At 39.4% G+C, this 18394-nt stretch overlaps 1 protein-coding gene and 1 pseudogene across 40 annotated transcripts in view; both read right to left on the reverse strand.

Annotated features, from left to right (window-relative positions):
* The window catches only part of Shld2 (shieldin complex subunit 2), a 100087-nt gene that overhangs the window by 67570 nt on the left and 14123 nt on the right, over positions 1–18394 (reverse strand). For 24 of the 40 annotated variants that reach the window (XR_015451188.1, XR_015451186.1, XR_015451187.1 and 21 more), the window contains one exon: positions 5573–5696. The exons of 11 other annotated variants lie outside the window; for them this stretch is intronic. The gene's annotated coding sequence lies outside the window, so the exon portion shown is untranslated. Of the gene's footprint in view, positions 1–5572; positions 5697–13951; positions 14049–18394 lie in introns of those variants that run through there. 5 more of the 40 variants (XM_087210918.1, XM_087210912.1, XM_087210930.1 and 2 more) reach the window with 2 other exon arrangements.
* Positions 755–3596, reverse strand: LOC101718788 (nucleolin pseudogene; annotated as a pseudogene).

Raw genomic sequence — 18394 nt, forward strand, 5'->3', positions numbered from 1 at the left:
AATGAGACTCAGAACAACTGAAAACAACTTCACCTGAGGGCTCCCAGTGTTACCTTCTCACAGTGCCTGGGTAAGAGATAGCCACAGGAAAAAGGTGCAGACAGGGAGTAGGCTAGGCGATCCTGAGAAGTTTAAACACAGGCCAGGAAGGACGCCGGTCCCACCCTTCACAGTGAGAATCCCGGTCCAGCTTGAGTTGCACTCAAACACCTGGGTCTGAAAGTGCTTGCCAGCAATAAGTACTTGAACCCTTGCCCTGCTGCCTACATCCAGCACAGATCTGAGGTCTACTGCCTGCCCCATCTACCAACTGGAGCAAGGCCATGTTTTGGCATGAACATTGCCACAGCATGGAGTAGCGGAGCCACTGAAATAGGGGGCACATCTCACAAACCCACAGGCCAGAAAGCAAAGGAGAGATAACCAAGACTTGCTAGATATCAAAACTGCAGATCCTAGAAGGAAACCACTCAAAAACACATTCTCTGTTTATGACTCATTTTCTTTTTCCTATCTTTTTCTTCTTTTTCATACGCCCGGGCTTTTTTTCTTTCCTTTTGTTTTTATTATTATTCTCCATAATTTTTCTTTTATCTTCAATTTCTCAATGATCTACCTTCTGTTACCTTTACCTAATTCTATAAATATCCTTCTATTCCATGGTAGGATCCCTTATCACACTTTTACTCCAACTTCTCATCTCCAAATGTTTAATTTTTCAATTTTTTTTGCATTCTCCCATTCCCAACCCCCATTGTCTTTTTTTTTTTTTTTTTTTTTGGTACTGGGGATAGAACTCGGGACCTTTCACTTGCGAGGCAGGCGGCAGAACCACTGAGCTAAATCCCCAGCTCCCGTATTATCTTTAATAGTGTGACAATTAGGTTTTATTAATCTTTGGATAGTTAACTCTATATTACCACTATTAAATTGTTTTCCATCATTAGTAGAGGTAGATACTTGCTGTATATAAATATTTGTTATACTACAATCGTATAGAGAAGAACCTTAGAGAAGAACTCCAGGTTAATAATGCTTACATTATTGGTTCTTATGGTATGACAATACCTAGTTTGTTAATAATACCTGGATTACCTTTGGGTTTTTTTGTTTTATTTGTTTGTTTCAGAGTTTAGCACTTTTGTCCTAAAATCACTGAAGCAAAAATCATAGAACATTCTGCTTTCATTTACAACCCCCAACACACACAAAAACTATTTGTAGGAAATAAATGGTTTTGAACATGGGATGAAACAATACAAATTCAAAACTTAAGAGATCAGGGTTAGCTCTATTATCTCTTTAAAAAATTTATGAAGGCCGGGGATTTAGCCCAAGTTCGATCCCCAGTACCAAAAAAAAAAAGTTTATGAATCTCAAGTCAAAACCAACAGGGTAGTTGAGGTTCCATCTGACCCAGCTATCCCTCTACTTGGTATCTTCCTGAAAGAATTAAAACCATCATACCACAGTGATATATGCACACCCACATTTATAGCAGCACAGTTTGCAATAGCTAAATCTTGGAAACAGCTCAAATGCCCAACAACCGATGAATGGATAAAAAGATGTGGTTTTTTATTCAATGGAGGACTATTCAGCCATAAAGAAAGACAAACAAGACATTTCTAGCTAAATGGATGTACCTTTAGACCATACTCTTAAGTGAAATAAATCAGACACGTGTAAAAAATAAATAAGTAAAAATTAAAAAATTAAAACCAACAGGGTAGGTATATCGCTCCTGAAATGTCATCTCCATACTTTCCAAATAGACAAGATGCACACCAGCTTGGAATGTCCTCAAGAGCCCTGTCTTCAACAGGTAACAGAGTAAAACCCTAGAGCTCTTTCTTTCCAAAGGAATAGATACAGGGACACAAGGGACCAGTCAAACTTCATTTGCTTTTTATCTTTTTCTTTCCTTTTTTTTTTTTGGTATCAGGGATCAAACTCAGAACTTTGCACTTGCAAGACAGGTACAGTCCCACTGAGCTAAATCCCCAGCCCTCATCTTCTTTTCTTGTGGCTTCTGGTCTCCTCCTCCTCTTCTGCCACCTCAGAAGCCGCTTTTCTCTGCCAACGCCTTCCTGGACTTTGCCTCCAAATCAGACTCGGCTGCCTCTGCCGCTGGCTTGGACCCCAAAGCCTCCTCTGCCATCACCACAGCCTCTGAAGCAATCTTCACTCTTAGGCTTTGCCCAGTCCAAGCTAACTTTGTTTCGTCAATTTCACCATTTTCCATGGCCTCCTTGGTGGCCTTAGCATCTATCTCACTGTTGAAGTCTACAAAACCAACTCACTGGAGCTGGTTTCCCAGTCAGTGACTACCCTTGCTCCAACAGAGCTGTCAAATGATTCCTTCATGGTCTCTTTGGTGGTTTCCTCAGACAGACCCTGACAAAGAGAATTCTGAATGGCTGGTTTACCACCACCTGGGTCCTTGCAGCTTCATTTTGATCATTCTGTCTTCAATTTCCCTTTTACTTCAGAAGTTTAAAGGTTCTTTAGCCTCTTCAAATGAAGCAAATTCTATGAACACATACCCTTTAGATATGCTATTTTGGCTCTGGGACACTTTGATACAAGTTGCCTTCTTAAATACTTCCTGAAGAGTTTCTTCTGTTGCCCTGTAAGAGAGGTTGTTTAAATACAGAGTTTTTGACTCACCATCCAAGTGCTGTTCTTGACTCTGTAGTCTTGGTTTTGACCTTTCTCCCGGGGTAGTAGAGAAACCGATTACCCATCAATTTCTGTTCCTTTTCTTCAAAGGTATTCTATCCATCAAATTCTGTCTTAAATTCAATATAAGCAATCCCTTTACTCTTCCCATCCTTTCTGACCAATCTGATATCTATGGCATCTTCAAACACTTTTAATTCATCCTGAGTGACTTTGGAAGGAAGATTTTTGGCCAAAAGTGTTCTTTTATCTTGATTTATCTTACTATTTTTACCTTTGGGTTTCTCTAGTTTAATTTCTCTGCTGAAGACTTTTAAGCCAGTGAATCCCAAAGCCTTTTCCAGGTCTTCAGCAGATTCAAAGTCCACACAGCCAAACTTTGAATTTGTACCAATTCTGACATCCACAGTAGTGAGATCATTTTTAGCAAAAACTTCACTGATATCAGGTTTTTTATTTTATTTTATTTTTCTGGGTATTTTTTGAGACAAGGTCTCACTATGTAGTTTGGGCTGGCCTTGAACTCACTATGTAGCCCAGGCTAGCTTTGAATCTGCAGCAATCCTCCTGTCTCAGCCTCCCCAGTGTTGGGATCACAGGCGTGTGCTATCATGCCTGGCTACCAGTTTTTAATTCAGGAGCATTTGTTAAGAATTCAGATTTCCAACAAAGAGACTGTAAGCTGTAGTTGGTTCTGTGCCTTTCACCTTCTGTTTGGTGGCTTCAGGAGCTGCCTTCTGTTTGGTCATTTCCTTCTTTTGTTTTCCAAGTGCTTCTTTGACAGGCTCATCCTTCTCTCCTTTGTCCTCTTTTTCATCCTCATTATCTTCATCATCTTCAACATCCTCTTCCTCCTCAGCCATATTCTTGGCTTTCCCAGGAGCTTTCTTTCCTTTGGCCTGTGTGGTCTCCATAGCTTCTTCAGAGTCGTCTTCCTCTTCAACACTGCTTTTTATTGTGATAGCCAACCTGACTCCATCTTGTGCCTCAATGCCATCTTGACCTGTGCTTGAACAAAGTGCTTGCACATGAACAAAGCACCCAAAACCCCCACATCCTGCTTGGCAGTAAACTTGCTGCAGTTGCATGATGTTTTGTAGCTCACCTAAGAGTGTGAAACTTCCTTGTACCTCCACTAACCTGGCATGGTTCTGCTTCTGTAAGATTCCGCTTGCTCTCCCCTGAGCCCTCCCCACCTGAAAGCATGATTTAAAAGGAGAAATCAAACTGCTTCCCATTGCCGAGGAAACTTTCTGGGAGTTAGCCCCCTTCGGCCACCAGCTATAATAAAGGGGCTTAAATCTGGCACAGAGTGTGGCACATTTCTATTGTTCTAACTCACTCATCGACAATATTATGCTGTAGTCATGGAGCCTTCTTGGTTTATCCTGAGGGAAGACAACCTCTTCTCTGCTGCTGTCATCTTGTTCATCATCTGACATTTCCTCATCATCACTGTCTTCTACCTCCTTTAGGAGAGGTGCTATTTTCTTGGGGTCATCTTGGTTTTTTTTACCAGCCTTTGCAAGCTTCACCATAACGGTGCTTTACAGTGGCAGAGTATGTGGCAGGCAAGTGGTGTAGGTGAGCTTAGGGGAACCTAAGCATCAGCAATGGTGGCTTCTGGTACCGAAGATGCAGGAGCACATAAGCCTGGAAGCCAGCTACAGTTACAGACTGAGGCGAAAGACTGAGCTTGCCCAATAATCACCTCTGGAAAGGTGACCACAGCAACTACTTTTGTGACTAACATCACTGCAGTCTGTTCCCAGAGGACTGGGTGCTGAGTAAACTACACTGCATACCCTATCCCTATATTAACAGAGGTGACTGGATCTTGGGACAGAGGCAAAGGACTCTATTTAGTCACACCCTGAATGCATCACTGAAAAGCAGACTAAAGAGAGCACCATACTGGCAACATAGCCTTTCACTATAAAATCCCATAAATTTAAGCACAAAACAAAACAAAGAAACAAACAGAAACATGAGAAGACAAGGCAACAAAATGCCTCCCAAAACTCCCAACTCTGCCAAAGCCAGTAGATGGAGTATTGAGAGGAAGGCAAAGCCACACAGCCAAATTACGTGAAAGGATAACAGAGGAGACTAAAACACAGACCTGGATGAGGTGCTTGGAGGGCTCACACAAAATACACCTAGTCAGGCAACAGAGGGAAGAAACAAAACAATCAGGGAGTTTTCAGATGACACTAATAAAAAGCTTGCTAAGCTAAACAAAATGATAAAATATTGTGAATGGTCAGTTTAGCAAAGAACTAGAGTCCACGAAAGGGTTGCAAATAGAAATCCAGGCAATTAAAAATTTTATGGAAAGTACAGGACGGAACACAGGGATGCTTTCGAAGACCAATTACTGCCGGGCATGGTAGCGCATACCTGTAATCCTAGTTACCCGGTATGCTAAGGCAGGAGGATCACCATGAGTTCCAAGCCAGCCTGAACTACATATATGGAGAGATCTTGTCTCAAAAAAGACAAATTACTCAGAGAAATTACTCAGAGATAACTTCAAAACAACAAGAGAACATGAAAAATGGATGCAACAGCTTGGATGATGCAAAGAAGACTAATCTAAGATTAATTTGAATAAGGGAAAAATCAGAAGACAGCACAAGGGGCTTAACACAACTGTTTACAGAAATAATAGAAAACTTTCCAAATATCAGGAAAGAATTAAACATACAAATAAATGAAGCATGTAGAGCCCCAAATAAACATGATCAAAAGAGACCCTCTCCCTGTCACAACATAGTTAAAATAACAGAAGTCAACACAGGGACAGAATTTTAAAAGCTGTTAGAGAAAAGCAATAAATCACTTATACAGGTTATCCCATAACAATTACAACAGACTTCTCAACACAAACTTTAAAGATCAGGAGAGCTTGAAGTGAAGTATTTCAAGTCCTAAAAGGTAACAACTTCCTGGGCCCGGGATTTAGCTCAGTGGTGCATGCCAGCCTTGCAAGCTCCAGGTCTTGAGTTCAATCCCTAGTACCAAGAAAAAAAAAAAGAACTACTTTAAACCCAGACTTACATATCTTGCAAAACTTTAAAACTTTATTTCAAAATTGATGGAGAAATAAGGTATTTCCATGACAAAGAAATTCAAGACCGCAAAACCAGCACTACAAAAAAAAAGTCTCAAGGATATACTAGAAAGAGACCAACAAAGCTGAAAAGTCTCAAAGAATGAATACACACAAAAAAACAATGTTCTAGCTAGGCATATAGGCCACCAACTAGCCTTGATCAAAAAAAATCTACACATAGGCATATACTAGTTAGGATCCCAGAAACCCAACAGAAGAACAAAATTCTACAAGCAGTGAGAGAAAAGAAACAAATCACATACAAAGGAAAGCCCATCAGAATCACAGCAGACTTCTCAATGCAAACCCTCAAGGCAAGAAGAGCTTGGAGTGACATATTTCAAGCCCTAAAGGAAAACAGCCTCCAACCCAGATTGATGTACCCTGCAAAACTATCTTTCAAAATGGATGGAGAAATAAGATTCTTTCATGATAAAGAGAACCTTAGGAATTTCATGAATACCAAACCAGCAACCCCAAAAATTTTAGACAATATCCTAGGAAACGACAATGAGGATCACAAGCCCAGGAGGCCCAGCAGAATGAATCCATTGGGCATGACAAGAAATTAAACGCAAATGGGGAGAATCCCACAAAAAGAAAGTCATGACAATGATAAGTCAATACGTATCAGTTATAACCACCAATGTTAATGGTCTCAATTCACCAGTCAAAAGAAATAGACTGGCAGAATGGGTCAAGAAGCAAGATCCAACATTATGCTACATGCAAGAAACACACTTAATTAAAAAAGAAACTCATAGACTGAAAGTTAAAGGGTGGAAAACAATACTCCATGTGACAGGAACCAAAACAAAAGCAGGAGTAGCTACTCTCTTTGCAGATCAAGTGGATTTCAAACCAACACTGATTAAGAGAGACAAAGAAGGATACTACATCCTTATAAAGGAAACAATCCAAGAGGAAGACACGATAATCCTAAACATACATGCACCAAACACTACTGCACCCAACTATATAAAAAAAATAGTAACAGACATGAAAAATCAAATAAGCACTGATTGATACAATAGTAGTGGGGGACCTCGATACCCCACTGTCACAAATAGATCAACTAGAAAAAAAATAAACAATGAAATACTAGAACTCAATCAAACTCTTGAACAAATGAACTTAACAGATGTTTACAGAGTGTTCCACCCCACAAAATCAGAATTACACATTCTTTTCAGCTGCACACAGATCATTCTCCAAAATAGACCACATACTTGCTCATAGAACATGGTTAAGTAAGTGCAAAAGAATTGAAGTTATCCCGTCTATTATCAGACCATAGTGCGATGAAACTGGAGATCAATAGCAAACACAACTGCAAGAATTTCATAAACACATGGAAATTGAACAACACACTTCTGAATAACCAATGGGTCACAGAGGAAATTAAAGATGAAATCAGACAGTTCCTACAATTAAATGACAGTGACAATACAACATATCGGAATCTATGGGACACAAAATGAGCAGTCTTATGGGGGAAATTCATAGCAGTGAATACTAATATTAGGAAAACAGAGCGAGCCCTATTAAACACACTGATTTTGAACCTCAAGCTTCTAGAAAAAGAAGAGCAGGACAAACCCAAAGCTCACACAAGGGAGGAAATTATGAAGATCGGAGCAGAAATCAATGCAATGGAAACTAAGACAAAAATACAAAAAAAATCAATGAAGCCAAGAGTTAGTTCTTCAAAAGAATAAACAAAATTGACAAACCCTTAGCCAATCTTATCAGAAAAAGTAAAGAAAAGGCCCAAATCCATGCAATTAGGAATGAAAAGGATGAAATTACAATGGAGCCAGCAGAAATCTAGAGGATCATCAATACCTACTTCAAGAAACTATACACCAATAAGATAGTAAACACAGAAGAAATGGACAGATACCTAGATATGTATGAATTACCAAAGTTGAACAAAGAAGACCTAAATATTTCAAATGACCCAATATCAATCAATGAAATTGAAAACATAATTAAAAACTTACCAACTAAGAAAAGCCCAGGTCCTGTTGGCTTCACTGCCGAATTCTACAAAACATTTAGAGAGGAACTACTGCCACTACTGTTTAAACTCTTCAATGAAATTGAAAGGGAAGCAACACTCCTGAACTCATTCCTGGAAGCTAGCAACACCTTGATCCCCAAAGCAGAGAAAGACTCAACTGAAAAAGAGAACTATAGGCCAATCTCACTAATGAACATAGATGCAAAAATCCTTAATCAGATATTAGCAAATAGAATGCAGAAGATCATCAAGAAGATCATACACCCTGACCAGGTGGGATTCATCCCAGGGATGCAGGGGTGGTTCAACATACCCAAATCAATAAATATAATAACTATATCAATACACCCAAGGACAAAAACCATATGATCATCTCAATAGATGCAGAAAAAGCATTTGACAAAATCCAACATGCATTTATGATAAAAACCCTACCAAAACTTGGAATAGATGGTGTCTACCTCAATTTGATAAAAGCTATCTATGAAAAACCAAGAGCCAATATCATACCAAATGGTCAAAAACTGAAATCCTTCACACTAAAATCAGGAACAAGACAAGGATGTCCACTATCACCACTCCTGTTCAATATAGTCTTGGAAACATTAGCCACAGCAATTAAGACAAGAGAAAGAAATAAAAGGAATAAAGATAGAAAATGAAGAGGTCAAATTATCATTATTTGCAGATGACATAATACTCTATACAGAAGATCCCGAGAACACCAAAAGTCTTCTAGACTCAACAACTAAATTCAGTAAAGTAGCTGGATACAAGGTCAACACACAAAAATCAATAGATTTCCTCTACATGAACAACAGACTCACTGAGAGAGAAATAGGGTTAACAATTCCTTTCACAACAGCATCCAAAAAACTGAAATACCTAGGAATCAACCTAATAAAAGAAATCAAAGGCCTCTTCTCTGAAAACTATAGCACTCTGAAAAAAGAGATTGAAGAGGATATCAGAAAATGGAATGACATCCCTTGCTCCTGTGTAGGAAGAATCAACATAATGAAACTGGCCAAACTTCCAAAACTGCTATATAGATTCAATGCAATCCCAATTGAAATTCCAGCAGCATACTTCACAGACCTTGAGAAAACAATCCAAAACTTCATTTGGAACAAGAATAGCAAAAGCAATATTATGCAACAGAGACATGGCAGGGGGTATCACAATCCCCAACTTAAAACTATACTATAAAGCAACTGTGATAAAAACAGCATGGTAATGGCAAAGAAACAGACCTGAGGACCAGTGGAACAGATTACAAGATGCAGAAACAACACCAGACACACTCAGTCATCTCATCTTCGATAAAGGTGCCAAACACCCTCACTGGAGGAAAGACAGCCTCTGTAATAAATGGTGCTGGAAAAATTGGGTTTCAACTTGCCAAAGATTAAAACTAGACCTATATCTCTCACCACGCACTAAAATCAAAATGGATTAAAGATCTAAATATTAAAACAGAAACACTGAACTGGCTAGAACAGAGGTTAGGTAGAACTCTTGAAGACATTAGTGTAGGAAAAGATTTTATGAACAAAACCTCAGTTGCCCATGAACTAGCAAAAACAATCAACAAGTGGGATCTCTTCTTATTAAAAGGCTTCTGCACAGCAAGAGAAACCACCAGCAGTGTGAAGAGACAACCCACAATGTGGGAAAAAACTTCATCTGCTGTTCCTCAGACAAAGGTCTACGATCTAGAATCTATAAAGAACTTTAAAAAATCAGACCTCCCACATTTAAAGACCCAATCCAAAAATGGGCATCTGAAATGAACAAACATTTCTCAGACGAAGAAGTAGAAATAGCAAATAAACATATGAAAAAATTGTTCAACATCACTGGTCATTCGAGAGTTGCAGGTGAAAACAATGCTGAGATTCCACCTCACCCCAGAAAGAATCGCTGCTATCATGAAATCAACCAATAACAAATGCCGGTGGGATTGTGGAGAAAGGGGAATCCTGCTCCACTGCTGGTGGGAGTGTAGACTGGTGCAAGCACTGTGGAAATCAGTATGGAGATACCTCAAAGAACTAGGACTGGAAGTCCCATTTGACCCAGCTATTCCCCCGCTGGGTATCTCCCCAAAAGAATTAAAAGAATCCTACCACAGTGATATATGTGCACCCATGTTCATAGCAGCACAATTTGAAATAGCTAAAACTTGGAAGCAGCCCAATTGCCCATTAACTGGAGACTGGATAAAGAAAATGTGGGGTTTTTTATAAATTGGAGTTCTACTCAGCCATAAAAAATGAGAAAGTAGAAACATTTATAGCTAAATTTATGCACATTGAGGCGATACTCTTTTAAGTGAAATAAATAGGATAAACATGTAAATACCAAAGTTTCTCTGGAGAAACTGAAAGTGTAAATAAGGACTAAAAGGTATAACAGATAATGTGAAATAGGAAGAAAAGGGGCAAAGGGGAAGGGGAAGTAGGAGGGATAGGGGAAAGGAGAGAAGGGAATGGAATTAATATGAGAAAATGAAAAAATGGAAACAGTCTTTGTAAATACGGAGCGATGGAGGGGCTGAAGGGAAGGTAGCGAAATGGGGAAAAAATAAGAAGCAAGAGAGATTATGTAAAGGTGCAAATTTCCAATAATGATTGTCATTATACTATAAACCTAAAATGTACCAATAAAATTAATTTTTAAAAATGAAAAGAAAAAAACGTTCAACATCACTGGTCATTCCAGAGATGCAAATGAAAACAATGCTGAGATTCCATCTCACTCCTGAAAGAATGGCTGCTATCAAGAAATCAACCAATAACAAATGCTGACAGGGCTGTGGGGAAACAGGAACCCTTCTCCACTGTTGGTGGGAGTGTAGACTGGTGCAACCACTGAGGAAATCAGTGTGGAGTTTCCACTAAAACTGGAGGTTCCATTCGACCCAGCTATTCTCCTTCTTGATATCTTCCTGAAAGAATTAAAAGCATCCTACCACAGAAATGTATGCATACTCATGTTTACAGCAGCACAATTTGTAATAGCTAAATCTTGGAAACAGCCCAAATGCCCATCAACTGATGAATGGGTAAAGAAATAGTGTTCTTTTTACACAATGGCGTACTACTCTGCCATAAAGAAGGATGAGCTTCAGATATTTATAGTGAAACAAATTGAACACATATGTTTAAATACCACATTGTTGCTCTGGTGTGAGAAACTGAAAGGGGAAATAAGGACTAAAATGCACAATATACATTGGGAAATGGAAAGAAAATATTCAAGTGAGAAGGAGAACAAGGGAGGGGGTAGGAGGAAATGAAAGAAGGGGCAAGAAAGAAATAGAGAAAATTAAAGAAAAAATGGAAACAAAGCTTTTGTACATAAGGGAGAGAGGGAATGGGGGAAAAAAGCAGAAGCAAGATGTATCATGTACTGGTACAAATTTCCTATGATGAATGCTATCATTATGTATATCTAAAATGTAGCAGGGCAACCCACTTCCCAGTCTCCCTTCTGTCTCTCTTAGACAGAAGCTATCTTTTTCCTACTCTTAAAAAATAAATAAAAATAAAATGTACCAATAAATGTTTCAAAAAAAAAAAAAAAAACTCCAGTTAAATCAACAGAGTGAAGGGCCGGGAATTTAACTTAGTAGCACCACGCCTGCCTCCCAAGTACAAGGTCCTGAGTTTGATCCTCAGTACCAAAAAAAAAAAAATCAATACAGTGAAGAAAGACAACTCGGGAATCAGAACTCAATGCTGATCTTGGTGGTGCCATTTATTAAGAATGTGGTCAAGGGCAAGTTTACCTCTCCAAAAATTAGAGTCTCCTCAGGGATTGGGAGGAGTCTCCTCCTTGGGACTGGGGATTACAGGCCCATTCAACTGATAGATGAACACTCATTCAGGAAAACACAATGAGGAACATTAATGAAGGCAACTTGCAGAAGTTATTTGGAATACTATCTGGTACCCAATTAAGAGCCTGGCAAAAAAAAATAGAGCTTGGCAAAATGCTATGCAGTAGTCCTCTTTACCGTTGGTTTTGCTTTCCACAGCTTGTTACCTGTAGTCATTGCTATCCAGAAATATTAAATAAAAACTTCAAAAAAATTCACAAGTTTTAAATGATATGCCATCTTGAGTACCATGATGAAATCTCATGCTATCTTGAATCATTCCAAGGAATATGCCCTTTTGTCAGGATACCACTTATTACAGGTGTGTAGAGGATATGTCACAACAGGTGAGGCATCAGAATGATTCTGAACTTTAGCAGCCCAGTGTAAGCTACAAACCAAGAAGCAAAACCATGAAAATTCTGAAAGAAGCTGACTGGTGTAAAATGACTGTAATCCTAGCACTCAAGAGGCTGAAGCAGGAGGATCTCAAGTTCAAAGCCAGACCGTGCTATTCAGGCAGTTCAAAGTCAGTCTGACATAGGAAATCATGTCTCAAAAAACCAAAGGAAAATTATTCCCAGTGCAAATGTTATATAGAGCAAAAAATTATATATTAATCAAGCTTGAGAAGAAATAAGTGTTTTATGATATATAAGGTATCAAATATTGTCTCCTCTAAAAAAGGAAGAAATAGAAGAGAAAATAGAAAATCTAACACAGAAGAAGTGAAGATAGACCCAGAACGATAGAAACTACTCCAGAATGAAGCACTCTGCAGTGTAAAGGACTTCGTCAAGATGACAGAACTACCTGGCATGGTGGCACACACCCGTAATCCCAGCCCTCAGGAGGCTGAGGCAGGAGGATTGCCACAAGTTCAAGGCCAGCCTGAATTACATAGTGAGTTGAAGGCTAGCCTGAACTACATGGTGAGACCCTATCTCAAAAAAACAAACAAACAAAAAAAAGACAGAACTGACAGAGGAAGCAATCTAAAAGATGGGCCAGGGGATGTAGCTCAGTGGCACAGTGCCTGCTGGGCAAGCACAAGCCCCTGAGTTCGATTTCCAGTACAAAAAAAAAAAAGAATATGTGGTGCCTCCCTTCATGAACACTTTTGTATGCAAATAATTTGGTTCACAAACAGAAGCATTTGGCAAAATCTTGTTTTTGTTTGCAAACTGTACATCAGGTGACAAACACAACTGCAGCCATCTTTCCCGCACAAACACAAACATGGCTATCTTTTCCAAAATCGTAGAACAAATTAAATTCATGAACTGAGATATCACTGTACAGGAAAATTGGACAACTGACAGAAAATTTTGAGTGAAGTTACTGATAAGGATAAAGATGACCAGGCAAAAACTTATATCCTAGACTGAAAATTCAAGTAACAGCAATTCAAATGTGTTCCTTGAAAAACTAGGGATAAATACTCAACAGCTAAGAGTTGAAAGAGTTTAGTGAGAAAAGGCAATGAAGGTAGGGGCTGAGCAGTGCTTTCTATTTTAACCATCCCTGACAAAACACCTGGCTCATTTAAATGTATAACTCTGGGGGGAAATGAAGATTTTAAAAATTCATGAGCCAAGTACCTGAGAATTTCCCAAAGATATAAAACCCCATTTGGTAATTAAACCTGACCTCTGGGAAGTAAGTCTATCAAAACTGTCCTGCAAAATAAAAAAAATGACAAAAACAAATGAGTTTGAGGAAAAAGAAGAGAGAAAAAAAGCTGACGTTATTCTCATCATGTCCCAACTCTTCCCAAATGCAGAGAACATCAGCAGCACTCTGCACTGCTAGGCCTCTTTCCCTTGTCCATAGAATGGGAGGAACAGCAGCTCTCTTCGATGAGTCTGTTGAGAAGTTTAAATAAATTATGTACATTAAGCACACCATTAATATTCCATTGTTTTGGTTTTTGGTTTTTGAGACATGGTCTCACTATGTAGTTCAGGTTGGCCTTGAACTTGCAGAGATCCTCCTGCCTCCGCCTCCTGAGTCCTGGGATTACAGCTACGCACCACCACCAGTCCCAGCCCACTGGGTTTTTTTAAATAACTAAAATTGGGCTGGGGATTTAGCTCAGTGGTTCCGCCACCTGCCTGGCATGTGCAAGGACCTGAGTTCAATCCCCGGTACCCCCCCCCCCAAAAAAAGTGTAAAATAACTAAAATTGGTTTTCATAATACATAACTGAATTCCCACAATGATCTTGGGAGTTAATTTGAATGCTTACCTTGTCTATTCAAATATTCAGGCATCCCAACCCTTTCACATAAGCCTCCTTTCTAAAAACTGCATAGGGGATCCAAAAAAAGGGTCTGATTCCATATCTAAGATAAACAGGGAAAAAACAATTAAAGCTAGTGATTTATAAATTCCTACCTAACTGAAGAAGCAAGTGTCCCTGAAGAGCTACCAAGTTTTATCTCATGTTTTATCTCACTCTCTTTAGTTGTCACAGTCACTAAGTTAGCGATTACAAGGGGAAAGTTTGTACCAAACATACATTAACTCAGTAATGCTGAGGTAGGCAATGTTCCTTCTCAGTCACTGAGGTCGCCAACTTACACACAAATTGCACTCAAGTCAAGTTACACTTCATGATAAAACTTGAGAAACATTTTCCAAAGAAACAAATTTATGAAAAAGTCAAGATCATGGAGAATAAACAAAGGCCAACTTATTCCATAAATTGACCTAATAACCACAGAAAAAGGAAGCGATTATCACAGCCATGTTGGGTAACCTTCAACCACTTTTGTACTCCCCACAGCAACCAAACAAAACTGTACTTATGTGAGATTAAGAATCATGAGATAATTTAATTTATATCTGTATCCTCTTAAACACAAGTGGTATATAACACAGTACTGTCTGCTACCAGCTTTAAATACTCATTTAATGAGTAAGGATTTAGAGTACTATTCAAACCACATAGTTTCTATGGAGAAATATGTTACAAATTCTGACAGAGGAATATCTTCCTTAATCTTGGCCAAAAAAAAGCAGAGTAGAAGCACCAAGAACCATCAAGTGTATACATCCACGTGACCCACAACTCTCCCAGAAGTCACGGTAGGTCACACGTCATCCTACTATTCCTACATATGTATGTCAAGTCTTTAAATTGGACTCATAATATAATATCTGACCTCCAAGCTGGGCATGGTGGCACACGCCTGTATTCCCAGCACTCAGGAGGTTGAGCCAGGAGGATCACTGCAAGTTCGAGGCCAGCATGGGTTACATAGTGAGTTCAAAGCCAGCCTGCACTACACAGATAGACCCTGTCTCAAAAAAAAAGAAAAAATCCGTATCTCCAATGAAACCAGTGTATTTCCTCATAAGGACTCACTTTCACTTTACCCTGATGAACAAAGGCTGTATAAACATTCTCAGGGTGTGAGAAGCTGAAATGGTAATGAGGAGTGAGATGAGAATCAGCAGCAGAGACACAAACAAAGTTATTATGATGACAAAACCTCTCTAAACCACCTAGGACATTAATGTCTTTCAGCCCTCCTCCTGGAGACTGAAGTCAGGGCACGGAACGCATTAAGCATACACTCTACCACTGAGCTATGCGCCCAGGCCACACATAAAGATGGTTACATTATGTCCTTGTATTATCTTTAAAATTATTTTATATCCAGGAAAATTTAACTACAAGTAAGTAAATCTATTCTTCAGGATTTACATTATCAATTTTTTTATTCATAAAAATATTCAAAGCCAGGTGTGATGATGCATACCTATCATCCTAGCACTCTGGGAGGCTGAAGCAAGAAGACAGCAAGTTCAGACTGGGCAATTTAGCAACTTAGTGAGACCCTGTCTCCAAAAATGTAAAAAAGAGCTGGTGATGTAGCTCAGCGTGAAGGCCCTGGTGAATTCAATCCCCAGTACAGCCAACCAACCAACCAAACAAACAAACAAAAAACCAAGCATTATCTCAGACATTATTAATGATATAATAACTTTTATTAACTTACTCTAAGTCCATTTTCAAATGCAAGATTCATATTATAACACAACCCACCCAACTGCCAAACTACAAATTTTTAAATTTCTCTGCTTTACCAAACTATATAACAAAATAAGAAATTCACTAAAGAAAGAAAAATAGGAACTCTAGGATATCACTTTTAGATAACTATCCTCATATGAAAGTAAACACCATAGATTCCAAGCATACTCAAAACTTCCAAAAGTAGGCGGGAGAGAAGGAGTGTGGCATAAGAATGTAACACTATTCCTACGTTGTAGGTAGTTTCCATTCTGAAAAGCAAAGGAAGCAGACTTTTCTCCCCTGCCATCTACTTACCAGAAAGGCTGTTTTGAGCATGAATAATCTCAGGTCAATATTTTAATAGACACTTTCCTCATTTCTTCCAAGGATAATAGCATTTAAAACTACATGACAAGGCAATGGTGTTATCCCAGTGCTAGGAAGGCTGAGGCAGGAGGATGGTTGCAAGTTGGAGGCCACTCGGGGCTACACAGTGAGTCCAAGGCCAGCAGTACAGACTACATATATAGTAAGACTTCCTCTCAAAACAGCCAAATCAACAAACATAAGAGGGTTTGAGGATGTAGCTCAGGGCAAAGGCCCTGGATTCGATCCCTAATACCACGAAAAGAAAAGGAATGAAGTAGTGATCCATGGTGCAATGTAAGTGAACCCTGAAAACTTTCCGCTAAGTGGAAGAAGCCAGCACGCTGTGTGATTCCACTTACAGGAACGTTCAGAGCAGGCAAATCCACCAGGACATACAGCACACGGGTAGCGTTCACAGCCTTGAGGGAGAAGGAAGAGTGTGGATGGGGACCAACTGTTCTTTCCAGGTAAGGAAAAGCTCTAGAACTAGGTGGGGTAGTGTCTGCACAGCCCTGGGAATGTGCACACTGCCACTGTCTCTACTGCATGGGAGCAGGTGTCTCAACTACTACAAGAACCCTACTGACAGAAAAGAGGCCCTGCCATCTCATCAAAGAAAGTTAATTTCAGAACCAAGTGCTGCTTGTTCGGGCACCCATTTCCAAACCTCGCTGTTAATTTAAGTATATCACATTTTCAAAATCAAGCCTTTTTATATAGTGCTCAATATTTAAGCTTTTCTATTTATCAGGAGTTCTCATAAAACTCTCAGCACTTCCTTTGTAATGTTTAGTCTACCACAGTAGGAATGTTTTACACAACATCTAAAACAATTCAAAGCCCCACACCATACTTGCGGTGCACACCTATAATCTCAGCATTCTGAGAAACTGAGGCAGGAGGGTGAAAAGTCTGAGCACAGCCTGGGCAACTTATCCAAATGAAAAATAAAAAAGGGGCTGGGAATGTAGCTCAGTACAAAGGCTCTAGGTCCAATCCCCAGTATTGCAAAAAATAAAATAAAATATAAAACAATTTAAGTGCATTTATTTTTGTTTTGTTTTGGTTTGGGTGTTTTGTTTTGTTTTCAAGACAGGGTCTTGCTATGTAGTTCAGGGTGGCTTTGAACTCACTTTGTAGTCCAGACTGGCCTCAAATGCACAGTGATCCTCCTGCCTCAGCCTCCTGAGTGCTGGGATGACAGGCATGCACTACCATGCCAGCCTCAAGTACATTTTAAAATGGACATCTGATTAAATTTGGCCTACCTATACTACTTGTTTATTCAGTGTAGTAGAACATTCCATGTTTCTTTCTTTTCTTTTTTTTTTTCTTTTTTGTTTTTATTGTGTCTTGTTTTGTTTTTCTCGAGAGAAGGGCTTGCTATGCAGTTCAGGCCGGCCTTCAACTCACTATGTAGCCCAGATTGGCTTTGACTCAGAGAGATCTTGCTGCCTCAGCCTCCAGAGTGCTGGGATTACAGATGTGTGCTACCAGTCCTGGCTGAATATGTCTATGTCTAATGAACAAGAACAGCAAAAAATTTAAAACTTTTTAGACTGCAAACCTTACTGGTCTGCCAAGGCACTCATGACCCTCTCTCTAACACTGTATATACGGATATTCAGTAGAGAAAAGCACCATATAATAAATCCATGCCAAGTGCAGTAACAGGTCTTCCAGTTCCTCTTACCTCCAGTACAATTGGAAATAACACTTTTGCCAACTGGCAGCTAGTTTAGGCCAGATTCAGACAGCTCACCTAGCTGTGCGTTCCGTGAGCTGACACTTACTTGGCTTGGCTCTGACTGGAGCGACCTCTCTATCCTTGGATTAACTGTGTCACTCATCAGTATAAACAACAGTTTCAGCTTAAAATCAGAACCTTTATTCAGGGCCTACACAAACCAGATCATGAACTAGGTACCTTATGCATATTACTACTCAGTTAAGTCTCAGGACACTTCGTAGACAGGCTAAGTACTTGCACAGGGCAACACCAGGACATTGCAAAGAAAAGGTTCCAAACAAATATTTGTGGGACATAAATCATTTCTGCCAAAACATTCTGATGCCAAACACTCATATTATCTAAATATGTCTTCTAAAGATATAGAGAATAGAGTGAAAAAATGTGCTTGCCGGACATGGTGGCGCACAGTTGTTATCCCAGCACTTGGGAGGCTGAGGCAGAAGGATCACTGTGAGTTCAAGGCCAGCCTGGACAACCTAGTGAGACCCTGTCTCCAATAAAAAATAATAATAATACTAACATCAAGGTCAAAGAAGCTGTAACAG

Source organism: Heterocephalus glaber, unplaced genomic scaffold (genome assembly GCF_053883595.1).
Source record: "Heterocephalus glaber isolate CG9 unplaced genomic scaffold, H.glaber_assembly_v1.0 deba00001235, whole genome shotgun sequence".
NCBI lineage: Eukaryota > Metazoa > Chordata > Mammalia > Rodentia > Bathyergidae > Heterocephalus > Heterocephalus glaber.